The sequence below is a fragment of the Anser brachyrhynchus genome, assembly GCF_964034855.1.
Source record: "Anser brachyrhynchus genome assembly, chromosome: 13".
Classification (NCBI taxonomy): Eukaryota; Metazoa; Chordata; class Aves; order Anseriformes; family Anatidae; genus Anser; species Anser brachyrhynchus.
Window position 1 is genome coordinate 19,861,190 of NC_137708.1, and position 23,142 is coordinate 19,884,331.

General features: G+C 38.2%; 1 protein-coding gene across 1 annotated transcript in view; it reads left to right on the forward strand.

Annotated features, from left to right (window-relative positions):
* TENM1 (teneurin transmembrane protein 1) overlaps positions 1 to 23,142 on the forward strand; it is an 854,834-nt gene that overhangs the window by 82,297 nt on the left and 749,395 nt on the right. The gene's annotated exons all lie outside the window — the stretch shown is intronic.

Below are 23,142 nucleotides of genomic sequence, written 5' to 3' on the forward strand. Positions count from 1 at the left end.
CAGTAAATGGCCTTTTAAATGAACACGGAATTTGATCTTTAAAACACAAATAGCATGCAGGGTGTTGTCCTGGTCTCCTGAACACAAGCAACAAATCTCCCATCCAACTCCAGGAAATTCAGTATCTGTCCATAACTGGTATTTAATCCACTTCCACAATATGGAAAAATTATTCAGTTGCTGTTAGTTTCACTGTAAAATGGCTTAATAACATGTCTTTATTAATGACATCAAGACAGCAATCCTACCTAATAACATAGATTTTAATGAGCACAGGTCATCAAGGAAATTATAATTTGTTACTTAATGTGATTTTTTAAGGTTTGAGGAAGATCTTTTGTTGCAGGCAGGTGTAAAAACAAACAGCTGTATGAACTTCAGTTGTGAATTTTGCTCGATATTTTGTGATATGAATGTCCCATCATGATCGAGGATGCTTTTTTAATGATATTGTCTAGACTGACTGTGATTTTTTTTAGCAAGTTTTAACAAGTTTTTAACATTTTTAACAATGTTTTTGAGATACGCAGTGTCACGCGTTGCCACATTGCGGCAGTGAAGTATCCTATAAATTACATCAACATCGTACCATTTTTTCTGGTTAGAGAAATGGTTAGCACCTTGAAGTACCTAGTCCTTAATTATCATAGTAATGTTTTACTGAAGCCTTAGTTACCTATTAATGTAATTAATAGATCTAAAGTATCTAAATATCTGAAGTAGTTAGCTTTATGAAACAGAAGGTATATTTCCTAGAAGATCAACACATTTTTAAACATAATAAGAAAGCCACGTTGGGTTAGTAATTGTTCATGAGCATAACAATCTTGAAATTACAATTAAAAATAAGTCACAGAAATTATGAATTGAATAAAGTTTAATTTATCTGGGGATTATATAGATAATGGTGGTTTGGTATTTGTTTTGCTAACCATGCATTCTTGGGAATTGTTACTAACTCTCACGATAATGACTATATGTGATCTTACATGGATGCTTCAGATCCCTAGGTTATCTCCAATAGTGACAGGTAATAGTCCTTCCCATCATGATGAAGACAAGGCAGACATGAGGGTAACAGAACATAAATACCATATTTCCTTCCGTCTTTTGGTCTATGCACTCTCAGAGGCTGCTTCAGTCTTTCTTTTTTTAAAGCTAATTGTCAGGTTGGGGTCCCATCACATTGGGGCTGAGAAACTCATATTGTAATGCAAAAACATGCATTGGGACAGGAAGGAAAACACCTGACATTACTTTTAAAAATACGTTGTTCCAGAAAAAATACTTGTTGCACTAAGATGGAGCTTAGTACATTGTGATGGGACCTCTGTATTTACCATTTATATTTTCAGATGGTTGTTTATATCACTAGAGAATGTATGGAAATCCTGAGTTTTATGAGTCATGTCCTTCCTAGAACAGCCCTACCTTGACATTTTCCTGCATTCCCCATTTTTCTAAATTGCCCATCTGGCTTTTGCAGAGCCTGATGCCTCTGTAGTTCAGATCTCTCTATTCATCTCACTGAAAAGATGTTGGACAAGGCAGAATACATTAGAGTTTTGGAAAAGGCTGGTGATGTAAGTTCATAGAATGTACCCCATTTAGTCTGTTGTTCATAGTCACTGGAAATAGGAGGCTTTGCAAGTTGTAGGTTGTAACTAACTTATATCGAGAGTTGGGATGATGATTGGATACAATGCTTTAATAGTCTCTCCATTTCACTGTCAGGCATCAGATCTGAAAAACTTGTGCTGCAGTCTGTAATTAAACTTGGAGTGGAGGAGGGGGAGAGAACGAAGACAGGAAAGCAGTGATAGACTTTTTTGTGGCTTTAATGAAAGCCAGTCTCTTATCTCAAGATGGGCATTAATGGACACAACAACAATACCTGTTTTTTTTCCTTCTGTTTGAAAGCTGTAAATGGTTTTCAACATTGCAAGTCTATTACAATTCATCATACTTTCACATACCCATGTAAAATAAATCTAATAATAAATAACTGTTCCATTAAAGTAGTTTATTTTTTTTTTTTTACTGAAGTTAAATTGGGCTGTGTCATGCATGTAGATAAAATGTGTTTACAATTAATGTATTTAGGCACTATTAGCTGCAAACTGGTGATATTAGATAACAAATCACCTAAATGAGTTGCATGCTAAGATTCCATCGGTATTTAAAAATAGAGTTTGTAAAACTGGTGCGCGCTAACTTCTATATTTTCTGAAGCACTGGTACTTGCTCTGCTACAGATATAGAATCATAAGTGCTAGCAGTGTACTGAAAAAAATTTGTAATCATTAGCTGCTATCCATCTTTTTGATGCCTAGTGAAATTCACATGTATAAGCAGAGTAGGGGCTCTCAAAACCCAAAAGGAGCCATGGTCCTTGGGATGGTGTTTGTTTATCTGATCTTCTGCATTATCGCTAAGTGTGACAGTGTGGTCCTAGTGTGGACCCCCACATCAAGTAACCATCACCCTGGTAAGAAATTTAACTAGTGGCTAAACAATAACTGCTAAACATCAGCATCAGCTGTTCAGTTTGAGTAAATCATCTCGTGCTCCAAGACTTTAAGTTGCAAAGTGCAATTCCTAAATGCAAAGGCTTTGGAATAAATAGATATTGAGACCAATTGTATAGGCTACTAGGGGAATTAGCCTTTTCTTTTATTTAGCTGTAGAAAGTTCTCCATGAATACCACTTTTACAATTCTAAGAGCTATATCATTAGCCTTAATAGTTCGAACACGCCACAGTTAAAAATCTAAGGCACTTAAACCATGTCCTGTTCCACATATTTATAGGACTGTGATCTAAAAGTTGTTGTGATGTGGTTACACAGCAACTATTTTCTTGTATTTTCAGAAGGCTACATGGAAGAATTAGGTCCAGCTGTTTTGTTTGGGGCAAAGGTGTCTTTTATTTTGTTTTTATTTTTTATTTTTTTTAGGCTGGATAGGAAGGGATTTAGCTAATTTTTCAGTATTTGTTTGGATTAAGGAATCAAGTCAATTAGCATTGTGCATATATTTGATTATCACAGATTTATTTCTAAATAAAGGGAACAAAGGGAAAGGGAAACGAATCTAGATGTTAAAACGTTTGGATCTGATAACATTTAAAAAAAAATCTTTATCTACTATGTTGCTGGAAAAGCAGATATTTTTTATTTAAACTTCACATGATTGAAGTAGTGCTTTCTATTGCTATTAAGGTATTTTTTGCAAGGAAAATTCTCTTACTGATCTGTGTGGATTTCTACGTTAAAAAAAAAAAAAAAAAGGATGTGGAGGGGTGTGGGGAAAGGTGTTAAAATCTGCACAAAAATGAGGTACTGGTGAAATCCACTCCTGGATTGAGTAAGCAGCTTATAGGAAGATAGCTGAGACCTGCATCTTCCTGTGGTTGCAGCAGTAAAACCTTTCAATTCACTTCTGTGTTGCAGAACTGTGCCATTGCAATGACTTCTCCAGTATTCTGCTGTTAAAGCTTTCCACCTTATGCGCAAATGTATTCTGGAGGGAATTAAAGAGAGAGGAGGGAATGACTTTACTGGGGTTCACTGGGAGTGACCTTTCTTCTGCTATGAATGCTGCTGGTGATCCATTACCCTCATTCTGTAACCTTAGGAAGTTTAGATGAGTTCCTTGGCCTTTATAGATAGCAGGTTTTTTTATTTTCACAGACCCTTGCACTCTGTGCCTTCCTGTCTTAACGCAATATTTTTGTGCTCAGGCGAGTTAACTGTGGAAAGATCAATTGGGAATCTTCCCTTGTGCGTGTCTAGAACCATGACTTCGCTGCAAGCCAGCTCCAGCTGCTGGTAATTACTGATGGATTAGGCTGCATGTAACAATGAGAGCAAGCGCATTTCAGAAATTCATATTTCATTAGAAAAATGGTTAAATTGTTTACTTTTGTAACTTGAATAGTGTTCTTTTCTTTTTTCTTTTTATTTTTTTAGACAAAATTCAAGGTAAAAATCTTACTGGATATTGCCTTGTACAGTCTCTTTTTAAAAGCAAGAGGAAAATGCAGGGTGTTTGTAGACTGTATGATATCATTGTCCCTGTGCAGCCATTCACTGGAATTTGAGTTAAATGACCTCTTAAACGTAAGATTGCAAGTGCTTATAAAATAAAGAGCTGGCATTTGGACCAATTTCACTGTGTCTCACTGGCTTAAATTGTTAAATCTGCTATTAAAAGATAAGCCAACGCAAAATTTGTTATGATGACTTACTTCTACAGCTTTCCTTCTTCATAGTCTCATACTTTTTTAAAAAGAAAAAGAGAATTATAAACTGGACCTAAATATATTTTTTTTGAATTCCCTCATTTTATTAAATTTGGTAGCAGAGCTTTAAAGCCTATACCTAGATTTTTACAGACTCACCTCTAACATTACTAGGTTTCATGCACATATTTACGTGGCAGTAGAAAGGACATGAGTAAGGGTGACACTTTTAGAAGCAGCATCTTGCATGGATGGCTCATATAATGAGAAATGACAGCTGACCATGGGGATGAAAGGAGAAGGCCTAAACAGAGCAAGAAGAAAAATGAATAGGAAAGGGGGTACATCTCCAGATCACTGAGCAATCACCGAGGGGGGAAAAAAAGCAAACCACTCTATCTTTTTCTTGCAGTCATTCAGTGTTCTGAAAAAAAATATATATATTTAAAAAAAATTAATCCCCCCTTATTTTTAAGGTGTTGTTGTTTTTTGTTTGTTTTTGGCAGGTGCCAACTCACCTGCATTCAAGGTACATGCTCAAGTTTAAGGTTACCAATTTTTTTGCCGTGTCTACATCACAATATACATATAGGCAGAAGACATCTAAGCTGCTATGGTAGCACTTGTAAGGTGTTTTTTTTGTTTGTTTGTTTGTCTTGTCTGCCTGTTCTCCCTGGTTTGCTGGTAGCATTTGTGCTCTAATTTGCCTTCTCCCTCCCAAGTGGATTTTGTGGTTGGAAGTAACACCTGTGGCCACTCTGCTCTGACAGCTGCAAGACTCAGATGCCAAGCTCTTGAATATATTTTTTCTATTGCTGTCATCTGGGTTAGAGGATAGCTTCCAGGCAGACATCTCAGCGACGTCTGTGTTCATTGCTCATTGTTGGGCAGGACTAGGATCAAGGTGTCATTGGGCTGGTTAACTCTTCACAATTTCATTTATAATATGTGCACCAGTGGCAATGAATTTGTTTTCTAGCACGAGCCTTTCTAGAGAATAAGTTCTGCTCCACTGTTTAACATGTTTAATGCTCTCTTTAGATCATCATGTACTCTGGACAGGGTTGATAACTTCCTTTTAAAATTCTGGACTAGGAAACTCCCCCAGTGAATCTCAGCTGCTAAGCTGACAAAGATGGGGGCAGCCACAGAAGGACTAAGCCTGCTGTACATTCTCTGCAGAAAGAGCTGCATGAAGAATTGTGAAATGGTAATGTTTGGAAATTACTAAATTTGGATTATGATGCTTGCGAGGCTGATGCTCGGTGTTTCAGAAGAATAATTTCTGAAAAAAAGGTAGTATCAGATGCTAGTATCCTTGTGCCTATAGCCTTGTGACTGTGCTGGGCAGGAGAAAGCTCTTGAAAGCAGGAAGAATTGCTGTGTCCTGGAGAAGGCGTTTGATGAAAGTCACTGGAACTAGGTACTCAACTAGACTTGTTGAAAACTCTGTTTCTCTGAGGCTGGTTATAAAAGTGGAAAGCAGAATTTGAATCAGAAGTTAGAATTGAAGTTTGATCAATTTAAGTTAGAAATATCACTAGCTCCTTTCCTACTGGAAGTCCAGCAAGGGATATCCTGTAATTCTAATTATATTCAGCAGAGTGTAAGTTGGAGAAGTGGCAAATGCAACTTTTCTGCATGAGATATAAAGGTATTTGCAGTAAATTGTATTTCCATCTATGGGCTTATGCTCTGCATTCTGTTCAGCTTTTTAATGCTAAAGTTTGCATACCAAGTTCCCAGTTTCAATATTCACATAATATCCTTCCGAAGACAGTTAATTTATACATACTCTCTTGTACAGAGCTCTAGGCTTCAGAAAACTTTTTGTGCAAAATGGACACGCAAATTAATTTGACTCATGCAATTTACTGAGGCAACATCATGGAAAATATTGTCTCTTTTCTGTTGCAAGCAAAATGTGTTGGGGGGAGAGATGACCTTCGGAGATAAGGCTGAAATGAAGGAAAAATGCATTCACTTCCTCTTTTACACTGAGGGCTGATTTTTATCAGAACACTCGGATGCGTTTGGAAATGGAGTTTGAGGATGGAGATGGACCTTCAAATGTACCTGTGTGACTCGACATTGGCCAATTATTTCTTCTTCTGCTCGTTGTATACTTGCCTTTGAGGTGAAAGCTCAGCACGGTCAATTTATTTAAATGCCTTTGTGTTTGTAGTCTGGAATAGGTGTTTCCATGTTTGTGAAATCTTTTTTTTAAGTGAATGCTTTAATATAAGTCAATCTTTTTTTTTTTTTTAAAGGATTCATTTTTGTCCATACATATAAAAACATATTTCACTCTATTTTACCCCCATGGTAAGCACTCTTTAAAGTTTATATCTGTTACTTATGTATGGTTGAGTCCCTGCTGACCCAAAAGACTGGCTTAAAGACCTGCACACAGGCATTCATAGACAGGGTAGAAGTCCTGTCAGCTGTACTGCTGTAACCAGAACAAAGATGCCTTTAACTCCAGCAGTCTTCTTCCCCTCCCTGTGAATCGCACTGCCGACTGAGCGTATGGTCTTGCTGGCAGGCACATCTACCCCTGCAGCTGGGCCATTAGCTAAAACTAATCCAGGCTTGAGCACTTGGCAGAGAGCAGGATGGAAGATTGGCTACTGAGGGTCAATATGTTGGCTTGGAACGTGGCATGCATTTCTCTGTGGGTGTGACTTCACTTTCCTCTGGCCACTGCAAGGCACAGCGTGACAGTTGTTTTGGTAGGTCTCAATGTTCTCAACTGCTGAGGCAACTGGCCAGCAAACAACAACAGGCTATCTTTCCCCAGAATTACCTGGGTTGTAATCCCTGCTATTTGTAATGGATTTAATTAATAGGAGTTAATTTAGCTGGTAGTGCTGCACTCTTTCCATGCGCAGGGTGCTGTCAAACCCCAAAGTCCTTTGCTGAAGCTTTATTGCCTTAGAAAAGGCAGGGGGGCTACTGTCCTCCCGTGAACCTTCACTAGGGTAAACTCAGATTTAGTTTGGTGAGTGTGACTTGATTGTGTGTGATTTCCTCTGCTACAATACTACGAGGCTGGTTAACTCTTATGGCCAGGTGAGTGTCAGCCCACACAAATTGTTAGGTAACTCCAATTTCTAGCACTGGTGGTACACAGGATGTCAACATGCCTCGCGTAATTTCAGCAGAGAGGCAAAGCTGGAAGATGAAGAGCCTCAGATTCATCTTGCTGCTCAAGATGTGGCTCTGCCAATTCAAGTAAAGTGCTTAATATTGGAAATAGCAGTGTGACAGCTCCCATACAGCTAGCTTGTCTCAGGGCTCGGCCATGAGAATTTTCCAAGTGGCCGTGAAAAAAAAAAGATATGGTAGGAAGTTAAAAGGATAAATGACCCTTCTATGCTTGTTACTAGTCAGTTTTTTTTTTTTTTTGTCTCAGTTTCATGTGGGATTTAAGAAGGGGTTCTGCTTTGAAAGAAGTTTAAATAAGTTGTGGTTTTTTTTTGGTTTTTTTTTTTTTTTTTTTTTTTTTTTTAGTTTCCCTGCTGTGTACCATATGAAAGTCCTAGCTGCTTTCCAGGTTTTGATTTGTTTTGGATTCTCATGACTGCCTCATTTTTTTTGAGGGCTGGGGAGGATGTATCCTGGCAAATAATATGCTGGCTTCTGTAACGCTGGCATTGCTGAAGGTAGCTTAAATCTCATCTGTGAAGCCTACATTAGTACTGAAAGACTGAGGCTTTTAAAGATCTCTTACTGCAAGCTTTCCTGGCTTTTGCTCTGCAGTCTGGGCATACTCGGACCGTAATCCCCTGTCAGTCACCGAGGGAAGCAAACGCTTTTGCTGGTCCTGTGCCAGTGCTAAAAGAATCAGAAGGGCACAGGAAGAGTTCTTAGAAATTTGTTAGTGACTGGCAGATTAATAATACTTTCATACTTAATCGTACAATTGTAACCAGAACCCTAAGGATCCACCTAATTTTTACAGTTTTCCAGAAGTGTCCAAGTGTTAGACTGCTTTGCTTTACCTGCTGTGCTCACATACACAGAATTCTTAAAGAAGAGAGCATTCTTCTCCAAGTGTTGGATGTGTGATGGTGCAGGCTTTTAAACCAGTACTACTTCCTTACATGCAAAATGGCTCTGTCCTGCAGTTTTCATACTCTTCTTTAAAAAGATACACTCAGCACAACAAAGACATCTGCACACCTGACCGCAGGGACATTTTACACCTGATTGTTCTTATTTTAGTCCCTAATGTAATGAAAGGTTTTCAAACAATTTTGGTTTTGAAAGGGAGTACAGGAGCAGGTTTTTTTTAACTTCACTGTCTTTTTTGTATTAGATTTTCCTTTCTCCTGTTCTCCTTTCCCCCAGATCCATCTCATGTGGCAGGGATGAGGAACCCATGTGATGGTGTGTCACACGCAGTTACATCAGTCCAGTTGGCAGTCATTACTGACATAGCCTAATGCAGCCTGACTGATGTAATCAAACATGATGTCTCACACAGTATTGTGTCATCCTGAGAAAGCCAGAGACACAGGTTTCAGAAAAACACTTTGGAGAATAGTTTCAGAAAACAAATAATAACCCAGGGCATTGAGTCTAGAGATGTGCACCCAAAACACATGAGCTCTGGGCAGAACATGACCAGCGCGCTGACTTCATTTCCTTGGGGCAGATGTTTTTTTCAGCCCACTTGAGTGAACCTCATTTATGAAAGAGTTAACATAACTTTTTTTCAATATTACTCTGTCTGTTCCTGATCTAAAGCACACCTTTCCAAAATGACTTTGAGTGCCTCCCTTTTTGGCATACCCAGCTTTTGACCTCTTGAATGCATCTAGTTTCAAAGAACTGATATGACATGTCTCATATTTGGTGCCTGAGAGTTGAGATATTCAAAGCAGCTAGCCACATGGACTATAACTTAAATGCAGGAAAATCTGGAAGGTACTGTGTAGTATCGACATCATGGTTTATAGGCACCTCAGGTGTGTTGGTTGATGGCATTTCTGAATGTATGGGTGCTATTCTCACAGTTTATCTGCTTTAATTGAAAGGTGTCAGTTGCAAACTAAGCTTGGATTCATATTTCTTGGTGTGAAGTCAGAACAAGGATAGGTTGTTTTTTTCTTATCATTAGAGGCAGGGTCTAGATTTGAAGTGTTCAACTGGATCTGATCATTTTCTGGGTTTAACTGGATCACTAAATTCAAGGTTCAGCTTTAACTTCCATGACCTCTCAAGCAGTATATGAAATCTGAGGTTCACTGAGGTCAGTACCAAGCTTCCCACTTACTTTAGCAGGGCAAGGTCGGGCACGGGGAGCAACTTCTGATACAGACTGAACTTGGAGTTGTTTGAAGAAAATTGTCCAGCTTGTTAAAGTAAGGATTGGATTAGGCATACTACGAGGAATGCCTCTGAAGCTTGTGAAAAACGACCTCATTTTTCTCATCTAAGCAAGTGAGAACTGAAAATTCCATTGAAAGAGGGAAAAAAAAAAAAAAGGAACAATGAGAAAAACAGTTGGCTATAGTGGAAAAAAAATATCTTGCAGTCTGCTTTTGTTTTATAATTATCTTTATCTTTTATTAATTGTATTGTTTTAATTATGTTTAAGCATATTAAGATGTGTTAGAGATTTTGGGGTCATGTTAGTGCGTAAAATGCCAAATCTAGTGTGACCCTAAGTCTTGATTTGGGATTCATTCATGTGACTAAAATTAGAATAATGAATATTAATTCAGTTCTGGATTTGTAAATTAGTTGAAATAGAGATATCGAGTTTACAGGCAAAGCCATAATTATAACAGACCTTTAAATTAATGGGTCAGATATGAATGTGACTATCATAATTGTTTTTAAAAACACAGAACTTCATCTGTACCTCAGTTTTTATCTCCAGAAATATCTTTTAATTTATGTTCTTAAAACTGAATTTCTGACTTGATTTTTTTTCCCTAGTGAAAATGAATGCGAGTAATTTGTGCTTTAAACAAAAAAAAAATATGGGAAAACAAATGTATCTCTGTATATTTGTCACCAGCATTTTAATGATCACTCTTAACAACTTTGTCTCTGAAGTTAGATCCATTGCAGCATCCTCACCTTGATATGCACTCAGCATTATTTTGCTATTTTGGTTTAGATCGGTTTAGAAAGCAATCAAACAGTTTTTATTCAATGTCTGTGTAAAATGTAAGAACCTGACCACAGAGTTGTTCAGCATGGGGACCCACTGATACCTCAGGAGAAAATAATAAGTCATTACAGCAGCGTCACTGACTAGCATGTAATTGGAATAGTTCAGAATGAGGGGACCTACAAATAATATAATGTATAACAAAATCTGCTTCCATGTAATCCTTCTGGAGGGGACCCTCCAGTGTGTGACAGTGGTGACTTGAACTTGGACGTGCCCAAGCCATGTGCCTGCAGGCCCCTTGTGCAGGGCGAGCTGCAGTGCAGGGCCGGGGCCTCCTGCAGCCTCATTCCTGGCCTTAATGCCAGCCGTGCTCCAGCCCTGTCACCTCACACCCGGGCGGTAACGGCACGGTCAGAGGTTACAACTCTGAGAAATGAGCTGAGCTCCTGAGAGAAAAGTTCCTATTTATGGGTTAGCATCCCCTAGCATCAACAGCAGTGAAAAATAAGGATGTTTCAAAGCGCACGTGAAGGAGCAGTTTGCACACGGAGGGGATGAGAGCTGTCCTTGGCCTGGAGCAGCACTGGCCTGCCAGGCCGAGGTCTGTGGCACTGTGGCAGGGCCTCCAGATCTCCTCAGTGCTCCCAAACCTCGTCTCAGCCCGCCATCCGCCCAGGGCTGGGCCTTGCCGTCCGGCTGCCATCACCGTTACACTCCGACTGCTCCCTGATTCCTATTGTTTAGTGATGTGGCAAGTGAAAAATACCCCCTTTTTGTTTCCGCCTGAATAATTACACAGGGGCAGAAGCTGGAACGCTTAGCATGGTATGTAATTTTAGGTGAAAATTAATTAACGTGAACAGGCAAGGCACCCCATGGTGTCACTGTTTAGTCAGTTTTCTGCGGAGATTCACACTTTAATTGGAAAAACAATCTTGTTTTGGTGTTCTCAAGACACAATAAAAACAAACGAATTAAAATTAGTAACTGATATGTCACCTTATCATAAGTTTTCTTTCAGTGAGGAGGTGATTGTTCTGTGCCATACGTTCCCCTACTGTTAGTGAAGGAAAATGAGGAGGAAGAATATATATATATATTAAAAAAAAAAAAAAAAGAAAAAAGAAAAAAAGAGGACTAACAAAACCAGAGGGGGGGGGGGGGTGGAATCAAACAAATGCTATCATTTTCCAGTGCAGACACTGCCAACTCCTGCTTGGAAAAACAGAACCTGAACCTGTTCATCCATGCTTTTTGATGACAGTATATATCAATCCATAAATATTGAGGGAATCTGGCTCTGCAACATAATTAGAATTACCTGGATGGAAGCAAGAGCTGTCAAGAGCATTTTAAATGCTCCCACTCTGGTGCTGTGTGACAATGTGCTGGTCAAATAGGATGTTTTGAGTCTCTAAATTACTGTGATAAGTGTACTAAAGGAAAGAGAAACTGCTTTAAAAAAAATGAATAAGAGCCATTCTGTGATAAATACAGTGACTGGAACGGACAGAGCAATGAAGCCTGTTCACATGTTAAATGTATTCAGTTATGGTTGATCAGAAAGTACAAAAGAATGATCTCAGTGCAGCTAACAACCATGGTCAGAGTTAAAATATCTTTGTGGTTTCGAGTAGGTAGGTATTTGATAGGAGTGCTGGAAGAAAATGATGCAGAGGCGTGATTCTGAAGTTTTAGTAGATATTTATTCTCCTGTTTGCCATTAAGCTAAGTGTGGAGAATTCATGTTCAAGAAGGCAGACCCATAGAAATCCATGCCATCAAAATAGTTGGCTATTGTCTTTACCAGTGTGGTATCAACAGCATGTAGGAGCATACATGCTGTCATACTGTGCTTTGGGTTATTTGGCATGTGCTGTAAATGAGCTTATGGAAAAGAAAATATTTGTGATTTGGGGAAAGACTGAGAGAAAGACTATCAGTGATTTTATTCATTATCGTTTCAGCTAGATTCCTTGCTCCCCTTAATTTCTGTGAGTTGGAAAACTAGTGTTGGTAGCCAGAACCAAGCCTCCCCGCTCACATGTTTGGCCAAATTTTTTAATGCTGCCAACAGCAGTCTTTTTATCTTTTCCTTTTGTACAGAAAATGTCAAAGTGTGCTCCTGTGTGTATACATATCTAGAGTGGAGTTGTTGGAGAGTATTACCTTCAGCCACATGCTTGGAGGGTTTCTGAGTTCCTTTGATAATCTGAAAAGTTCCAAAAAATGGGGAAAACAAACAAACAAACAAACAAAAAAAATGACCACAAAACAGCCTTTTTGTAATCAGTTAATTTAGTAGAGAAATGTCAGTTGACATCAGCTTGGCCTTTACAGTGAGTTAACTGTTGTACATTTGGAGACTAAGTGCCCTCTCTCCGGTCACTTCTGATCCCTTTGTCTTTTTGGAGGTTTTATGAAGTGTGGTGGAGAAGGGCTGAGTTGTCTGCTGTTGAATCTGTTCAGGGTCAGAAGCGAATAAAGCCACTACAGTAGGCCACGCTGCTGGTGAGGAGGTGACCTTGCTGTAACAGACTTCGCTGTTCCTTCTCTATCCTTGGATAAATCCACACCTGTTTGTTCTGCTAATATTGCTGAGGAAGTTCTAGGCTTTTTCTTCCATCTTATCAGCTGCAGCTCTGATCATGGGCTGTTCCATTTGCAAGGATGTTTTCTTGTATATTTTGGTATATTTGCTTGAACATAAAGATGAACAAGCATGTGGAGCCTGTTTTCTACAATGCCCAAAAAAATGACATTTCAGGCTGGGTACTCCATAGTTTATTGTTTGAGCCTGTGCACAAATACCCAGTGATCTTTCTAATTCATAAATAATTCCCTAAATTATGCAGAGGACATGAGTAAAAAAGAAAAAAGAAAGTGTACAAGAATTTGGTTCTTGTTCTGAAAAGTGCACCTTGAGCTAAGCACTCCAGGCCTGTGTCTGCATCCTTAACAATCTCGTTCCTTTCCATGGAGGAAACTTTAGAGTAGGTGCATGGTGTCACCAGTCTGTGACAGAATAATGTGTTCGAATAAGAAAATGTAACAGCATTTCTTGGTTTAAATAATTTTATTGATTTCTTGTTAGAGATACAATTTTGATTTCTCTGTATTGTTTTCAAGGGCAGGTAATCGTTTGATAAACACTTCCTGAAAATATCCAGCTTCCTGTGACTAAAAGTGCTATGCAGAATTATTGCAAATTAGGCAGGTGACATGCAGGCTTTACTTCATTTCCTTCTCCCGCTGACTATTATTTCTGTGTATAGATGATGTAGAGCACTGAGACTTCCCTAGGGGTATGAGTTTTCAAACAGAAACGGGAGAGAAAGCATTTTAAAATAAAGTAAATGGCTTGGTTATGCCTGCCTAAATCGGTAGGGGAGACTCCAAGAAGTTTGTTGTACCTGATTCTTCTTTTTGCTTTTACTTGTCTATATTTGAAGCTGATGATACTCCTTTAAATCAACTGTCACTTGTGCTTCCTTGGAGCAGATGTGCTTGTCCTCATTTCGACTGTTTGTCCAGGTATTGACTAGCATGAAGAGGATAGGCAGGCAAAAAGAATTGATTTGTAAAACTTTACATTTTTCTTCCAGATAGAGAAGGGACAATTTCAAATTAAAGCAACTTTTCTTCTGCAGAAAGCAGATATATGCTTGTATCACTTCAAATTTGTATTAGACCATATTTTATCATTTAGAAGTGTCATGTTGCTACACTGAATAATGCAACATGGGCTGACCTACTTTAATGTTGAAACACTGATTCACCTGTCAACGTTTTAGAGGAAATGGAAATATTTGTCTTCAGATGGAAGTACAAAACAAGAGCAGACATTTGCAGGCATGAGTAAACCTCAGCAGACCAAGATATGTTTTTACTGGATATTGTAACCTGCTAATTTCATCAGGACTACTCTATACCTAACGATGATGGGTCAGAAACCTGTGATGTTTAACATACAAATTCATTATGATATTTGCAGATGGCACATTAGTACTTAATACCTACTGCATGCATAGCGTGAATGTGTCTGATAACCTATAATAAAAGTTAAGTATTGGATGTATATGTATTGTGAAACTTCTGCCTATAATAGGCAGTAAAGTAAAAAACAGTTGAACTACTGAACTGGAGAGCAGATCTTCAAGCATTCTATAAAACGAGACCACATGTCCAAGCATTTGTTATGTAGGTGTCTTTTTAAATTAAATTTCTGTATTGAAAGAGCGCCCCAAATTTTTATTAGCCATCTGCATGTAGTAGGTGTGTACTTGTTTTTCTTCCATTTCACTGCAATTGCTACTCTGGCAACAAGAACAATTTAGAACCATGGCCCATCTCCTGAAAGATCCACTTTGGTTGCATATGGTTCTCTCTGTTAAAACACAGGCCAGTTGCTCAAGCCACCTTAAGGGCAAAGCACTCGACATGTGGCTCCAGAAATTAGTCAGGCACATTAACAGTAGCAGTAATTGCCTACTTTATTTGCTGGCTGGAGCACCAACCATGTACATAAACTTGTTGCTAGTGAGCATCTACTGCCACTCCTTTTATAGAAAATGAAATATTTTTTGTAGGTAACTATTTACGTTTACTTTTTCACTTGAGGGTTACAGTAATTAATGATAAATGTTGTCATGTTTACTGCACTGAATTGCATGCCATATGTGTTGGCCTGACCTTTCGATGAACAATGTAATTGGCCCTGCTTGAAAAATGTGGGAAAGGGTGGGTTATGCATAGCTTTTTTACAGCCAAAGAAATGTGGAGAGGAATCAACTTGGTTCCTGAGGAGCCGGTTCAGTTCATGGCACAAAGCTCTTCCAGGAAATGCTTTTGTTCTGTCACATCCCAGCTCTTGGTGAAACTGCAGCTGCTTTCTGGCATGCAAGCGAACACTCATCTTGTGGATTTTCTGCTGCTGCTGTCATCTCTTTTGGGCCCCGTATTGTCCATGCTTGGCAGGACGGGGGCTTCTTTCTCCATTCAGCCTCTGACTTGGGCATTCTTAATGGAGTAGGAATGAGGAGGCTGTCCTGCCCAGGTTGGCCTTAATCTTAATGAACGCTTATCTCAAGGCTGTGGACAAGTACAGGCTGGTCCTCAATTCTTACACGTTTGTGTCCAGCTTCTTTTCCTTTTTAGATACTGAAGTACATAGGAGAGTCTGGATGGAAGAAGGAAACTCAAGAGTGATTGTTGCAAAACTCTCTTCTGTTTCAGACCCGTTTATTTTTAGATACTAAAAAAAGCTTTTGAGATTTTTCTATCACTCATCTCAGCTGCTCACCACGCAGTTAATTATTACCCATCTAAAATTCTGTGTAGCTCAAATAATTATGTTGTCATCCCTCTTTCTTTTTCTTTTTCTCTAACATTTAAAACATTTCTATTTCTACAGCTTTTAGATACTTAAGTTGTGGTATCGAGCATGTATTCTGAATTATCTGTCAGAATTAATGAACAAGTTTACCCACAAGTGTGTCATTTTTCACTGTGTACAAAATAAGCAGGAAGGGCATAATTTAGTAGCTACAGGCTGCTGTAGGTATAACATTGTTTTGATGTATGGCACAGCCTCCTTAATAAGATCATTGAGGGAGTATTTTGCATGTGGTAGGTGCGTAATATGCAGATGATATTTGTAGCTGACAGCAACCATCACACTGATTCATACAACATTGGTGCTGTAAATTTTTCCTGGGCAGCAGGCACATCAGCAGTATCTCTCGCATGCCTGAAGTTTATATTGCATGTAGTCTCTCCTGTATTCAAGCAGTACCGTGATCTGATCTCTTTTGCCCTTTGTAAGAGCTATTTTAATGTAGAGTTTTCCTCACTTCTGTATGGTGATGATGAGGAAAATGTATTCCTTCCTAGCAAGTAAAAGAATTGAATGGAGAAGACTTATGCCAAAGATGACACATGGTCAGTCTTACTGATGTGAACTTGCAAATCTGTTCCTGGTACACAGTTTAGATTGGGTTTGGGCTGGGCAAATGTCGCTGTCACTGTGTCCACAGCAGCAACACATGCTGACACAGTACAAGCAGCAAAGGGACCCAGATCTTCAGCAGGTGTGGTAGCTAAGCTTTGGCTTTAGGATCACGTACCCTGCCTCACTGGTAATTTGATTCCTAAATTTCTTTCTCTGTGTGCTGTGCTTTGGAGATGGTACCTGTATAAGAGTAGCCTTGGGCAGTTTCCTTTGCATGTGGCCTTTGGTCTCTGCCTTCAGCTGTGACGCAGGGACAGTTTTGAATGCTTTTATCTATTTCAGAGCAAAATCAAACAAGTTGACCAAAACTAGTACTCAGTGACCTTTTAAACTATCAGATGGACTCCACACTGAAATGAACTGAAGTGCCTCATCGTTTTAATCTTCACTTAGGACAAGCTCTAAGAAGTCAGACCCTAGCTTCTGCTGCACCAGCACTGAGAAAGAGCTTTGGGAAATGGTCAGAGACTCAAATAGGGGGTCGCAGTGTGGATGGGAGGTGCCTTAGGGCTCAGCCTTAGTTAAAGTTTAGATTTAATGATGTGTGACTTTCCTCCTAACATGTGAGAAGCCAGGAACTGAGTTTTGATGTTCAGTTTAAATGCAGTGTTCCTAACACTGCTACTGATAGTCTAGCTCAGACAGCTGGACACTTAAGCAAGGATTTAAACGAAAGAACTGGCACAGAATGATGCAGTCTGCAGGTGATGAGCTGAAACCAACATGTAGAACCCTGATTTTTCATCTAACCTTCGGTGCTTTTAGAAAATCAGCCTTTTTAAGGAGGTGCAAATTAAGCATTTGGCAGCTCTCACTATTATTATAAAAAATCTTGGTGTCAAGCTTCATGGAGCTCAAGCTACTAATCTAGTACCACGCTTAGTTCAGACCAATTTGAATTGGAATAATGTCTTGCCACAGTATTGTTATGGGGTTTCAGGTTTTGAATTAACCACCTCTATAGTTTTCTTTAAGTTTTCTTATACAAGATGCATTTGGACAGAATTGTGATGTAGATCTGAACAAAAAACGAACAGTTTCTTTTTGCTGTGAGACAAAAATATTTTGGTCAGCTTTTCATATGTATTATGTAATCAGAGGAACATCAAAACAGAGTAATAGAGATTTGCTTGGTAAAACAGTTACATGTGTCTCCTATAAGCTCCTGTGAATTTCATTTCATTGGGTTGGGAGGGAATTCCAAGTTGGCTCTGTAATCTAATAGCCTTCAAACCAAGATGAGAACCGTTGGATTTTGCTCACTGTTGTAGTTGTTGCCTCCAAAAAAAAAAAATTTTTTTTTTCATTTGTTTGCTAGTAGTGGTATTTTTTTTCAGTCAGGTTGATAAATGATCAGACTTTGGTATGAATGCATACCTGAGATACTCCTGTTGAATTAGTGGGTTTGCAAGCAGGAAAAATAAACATGCCTCTCTAATTAAGCACTGGCAATAATTCCACTTAAATGAATTTGAGAGCTCCTTTAAACAGAATGCATTTTAAGCCTAATGATAAATAGCAAGGTACAGTTCCTAAATTTGTTAGAGTGCTGTTTTGTCCAGTCTCTTCTCTTAGGGGTCCGGCAGAACACTTTGTTTCTCTGAAAGCAAGCTCTAGGTTTAATGTTTTCTTTAATAGACTGCCCCACTCTTGCAGCTTTTTTGTGTCTAATGAAATATAACTAAGTAGTAAAACTGATTAAGTTGAGAATAGCAGTTTTTGTAGTGAGGTGAGGAAGGAGCATAAAAATGATTTGGGACCATGATGCTGATTAGATTTTAAAGGCAAAATCTAACTAATGAGATCTGCCAATTTGATAAGTTATATTTGGATGTAATTTTAATGAAGACAAGCCCTTTTTTGAGCTAAAGGAATGCTAGGTTAATAGTGTTAATACTAAGTTATTTTCATGATTTTGTTTACCTTGGAGTATATTAGTTACAGAGATGACACCTGCATATTTTTTAGACTGGTCATATCTCATCCAGCAATTAAATTATGGCCCCAGGAAGCTGAGTGATAGAACACTTATTAACTTCAGAGAAGTTAGGATTTTGCCCTGAAGCTTAATATTAATATGTGATATGTTATTGGGCAGTATATATAAAATGAAGGTAATACAATGAAGAAAGGACTTGAGAGATGTTAAAAAGAAACCTGGAAACAGAAAAGTGAACTACTTTCCTGACACAGCGAAAGAAAGCTGAACACTCACCCTCAGCTGGAGGGTATTTTCCATCTTTCTTCTTAGTTTTATTTCTTGTATTTTCGTGTGCTTTATCAAGCACATATGTGATTGAACAGTCAGGGTAGCCTGACACTTGCCCTGCTTGGGGAATTCACTGGTGGAAGGCAATTACCAGGCTACCCAGGAACCAGGTGACTAACTTGCAGCTCCTGAATGTTTGCTTTACAAGGAGGTGAGGGGCATCAATCCTGTGTAAGCCGTGTTTTCTTCAAAAACTCTCTTCATATTCATCTTCCTTATGCACTCAGAGTGAAGAGCTGCCGACGTAATCGGGTACTGAAGATCTACCAGATCTCTTTGGCTCATGATCAGTTTCTGAAGGCCAGGAGGGTCCAGCCAGGGTTGTGCTTTGACACAGGCCCCATCAGAGTTAACTGATGCATATTTTCATTTTCATCAGCGGTGAATGGAAAATTTCAGAAGAGCAGACACTAATCTATTTATCATTTTGACTTTCTTAAGCTGTTTTGTCTGCAGAACTTCTTTATTCCTTCTCCTTCCTAAAGAATGAAGTGGGAATATCCTTGGGTAATGCCAGATGGGACTTATGTGTGTGTGTACCTCTGTTTCTTTTTGGTTTGTCAGGTCCCCATCAGCTGTAAGGCTGCTGAAATTTCTACATGTGCCCCCTTATGCCAAAGCACCCAGCCTGTGACCGCACTTTGTCCTTTGAACCGAGACTTGCAGAAGTAAAATAAAATGAAAATAAAAGCATGAAGCCAATAGTATCAGATTTGCTCTAGAGAGCAAACGTGTCTCCCAGAATAGGAACCCATTTCCCTGAATATTACAGAGCACATACAGTCAGGAAGAAACATCTAACCAACCAGGGCAGTATCACGATAGCTGGCTCCTAAGACTTTTTCAGACCCTTATGTAGATATAACTACAAACAAGATGACTTGGCTGCAGAGTCAAAATGCCTGTTTTAAACAGCTGAGATGTGATATATGGCAGACCTCCTGCACGGAGGACAGTGATCCGTGCGGCAGCTCTTTGCTCATCCTGTAACTCAGTAACTCGGAACGATGACTCTTCAACTCAGATTTTTCTCCCTCAAAAACGTTAAACAAACTCCTTCATGGTATATACTGGAAAAAAATGAAAGTTAATGCAAAAATAAGACACCTTACATAGTAAATTATCAGGGTTATAAGTGAAGACTTATTAGTTTAAAGCTATCAGTTTAAAAGGGCAATTATTTGTGGTGTGGACTTCAGGTTAAATACTTTACCATACTGTGGGCTAACGAAGCATTTGGGAATACATTTTCCATTTCCAGACTCAGAAGTTATGGAGAAGTCCTCCTGCGGGTCACTTGTGGACACAGAGCTCGCTCTCTTCTCTCGATGATGTAAACCTACGTTTGCATCTGCAAAAAAAAAAAACACATTCACAACAGTGTTAGCTAAATTATCCCACTGAAGTGTTTTGAAAGGTATTTGAGCTTTGAATGGTAAATACTTAATGGGAAAACACTTATTTTCTGTAGAAAATAACTGCTTTTCATCATTTGCAAGAAGTTTTCGACCATTGGGATTTCAAGTTGGTCACTTTGCTGGTCTGTTTCAGTGAAAACATGATTTTCTGGAAAGAGAACAGTAGTACCAAACAACTATTTTCTGATGGTTTTTAGGTTATTTTTCCTAATAAGAGATTATCAAACTTCAAAAAAATCTTGTGACTAGCCTTTTAATACACAGAGATGATTTCTTGATGTATGAACATATCTTGTCTTGAGTTGGAACCAGGAACTAGGTTTCTTAATTACAGCCCAGGGCAGGATGTCTAGCAGATAAAGTAATATTCAATATATCTGGACACTACGTTCCTACCACAGATCCATGCATTGCTGCCAGTTCACCCAGGGGGATTGCATGATACCAGATCATTTCTAGTTTGTATGTTCAAGTCTGTTGGCTAAAGAAAAGACTTAGTATAATAAAATAAGTTATTAATAACTTATTATTTTTTAATGAGAATACTGGCACAATGGACAGTCTTGAAATACGGGGGACAAACACTGATAAAATCTCATACCATGGTACAAATTGTACGGGTGGAAGGGTAAGGAAAATCCAGAGGCAATTCAGCTAACGTATTTCTTGATTATTTCTTCTTCATCTTTACACAGTCAGCAAAACCTGAATTTGATATTCTGCCTTCATAAAAAGATATTTTTACTTCCTGACTGAGGACAAAATGATGAAATCAAGTTGCATAATTATATCTATGAAAAGTTATAAAACTGCATCTGTGATTATACAATGTTGTGTTTAGTGTAAGGTACCACTTTAATCAGTGGTAATCAATTCTTAATAAATTTACAAAATTTGTTGTTATAGGCTCTCTAAGTCTCAGTCTTCTATTTATGAGCGCAGCTGTTCACACAATTTCTGATGGAGGATAGAAAAAAAGTGTGTTAGTCAACTTTTTGGGAGTAAAGTTAAGCTGTTCTTGGATCGTGTCTCCTCCCACGTGAATTGTGAAAATGCTTCATAATGGGGGCAAAAAGGTTTCTCTTAATAGGAGCAAAAATGCTTCAAATTTTATTTTGAATGGATTTTTTAAAACATGTTTATAACAGCGATCGCTCCTTTATTGTATTTATGGAGAAATAATGGCCATCTCAGCAGTGATCCATTTAATTTCTTACATTTCTATGTTGTTTTTGAAATTATAACTAGACTAAACTACTTTAAAAGTGATTATAGAATAACAAAGGACATACTACCTCTGAACGTGGTGGGATCTTGTTATTTTTAAATCTGACGAAAAATTCAAGGATTTTTTTTAATGAAATTGAACTTTGTCAGGCTTGATTTGAAAAGAACTATCGTAAAAATCTGATAAAAATTGTAAAATAGCTAGAGAGTAGCTGAGTTGGAATAATCTTAGCTATGTGATTAAACAGAAACATGAAATAGAAGGAGGACTGAAAGGTCAATTGTAGAGAGAAATTACTGTCTCCACTAGCTGTTTCATGTCTTATAGTTTGTTGCTCAGATTAAAATGATGTATATTCTATGTATGTCTAACTTGACCTCTAGGAAATTGCCTTGGAAATAGAGCTGAGTGAAAAAATTGATTAGGGGGTGGGGTGGGTGGTTAAATGGAAATGTTTGGATGTTTGGAACAGAAAAATTTAACAAATAATCTATAACATATCACTTCAGATTTATGAAATTTGACCTAGAAATAATTTTATTTATTTATTTTTTTGTTTGTTTGTTTGACCTTTTCCAATATTTCTTAAGTGAAATTCCATTTCAGGCTAAAATTCAAAAATGCTTTCTGGAAATAGCTTAAGCAAAATACTATGATAGTTTTGAAGAGAGGCCTTTCATTTAAAAAATATCAAGTTGTTCTTTTGCCACCCCTGCTCCAGCTTTTTCTGAGAGAAAATGCTGACAGATTTCCTTGGCTGGAGCAAAAGCAATTTAAATTTTTGTGTTTTCTGGACCTCTTCGAAGCTGCAATGGAAGCAAGAGCATAAGACCTACTCAGACATGAGTAAGGGTATGGTTGCAAAGGCAATTGTGGGTGCAAGTGTCTTTCAGTCTTTGCTTTCTTTTAGCATCTCCAGTATTGTCTAGTCTTGCAAGACTCAACAGGGAACAGTTTTGATAGATGACCCAGAGCTTTTTTTTGTATGGTTTCATGAAAGTGTATCCAGGAAAGGGCAATCTATATTAGGCAGTCACCCAAATGTTATTTCTGTGAATGAAATTTTATTATTGTTCAATGGCAAGAAGACAAGTATCATTTGGCCCAACAGACTGTATTTTTTTGTCTTTGTGGGACTGACTAAAATTAAGGGGAGGAAAAGCCAGTTCATACACTGGATGTATTCCACTGGTTGCCAGCAAAGCATATGCTGCAACTTGGCATCTTAGTGAAAGCTGTGTTACCTTTTGCATGCCAAATAAACTTATCAAAGTTAAGATGGCAAAAATATACATTTCTCACATTGTTTATTGAATTTATTTTCCCTATATACTGTCTCTATGTATGATTTCTGATGTAGATGAACCTACATTTTATTTTCCCACTAAAGTGGGATGCTGAAATAAAGTAATGCATTTGGAATCTTTATCTAGTCTTTTTTTTTTTTTTTTTCCCTGACCCTTAGCTCTGCTGGTTGTTAGATGGAATAATGAGTGTTCTGTCTGCTTGAAATCAGTGCCTGCTTTAAGACAGTAATTCTGTGCAATGTTTTGCAGCTGTCCTGAATACATTTATGTTCATAGCATGAAAAATACAGTATTTTAATGCGCGTGGAAACAAAACAAAAACACAGAACAATCAAAAAATTGTGCAAAGTTGGAAAACTGAATCTTGTTTACATTTGAAGGTAGAAGGGAATTGTAAAGTAGCCTGATCCTAGACAAGCAGTTTGTGTTAATGACTACCTTTAACCATTTTTAAATATTTTGCAGCCTAGTTAATCTGTGCTATATGAATTTATTAATGCAGGAGAGTCCTTTCTCAGAGAAAATTTGTATAAACTGA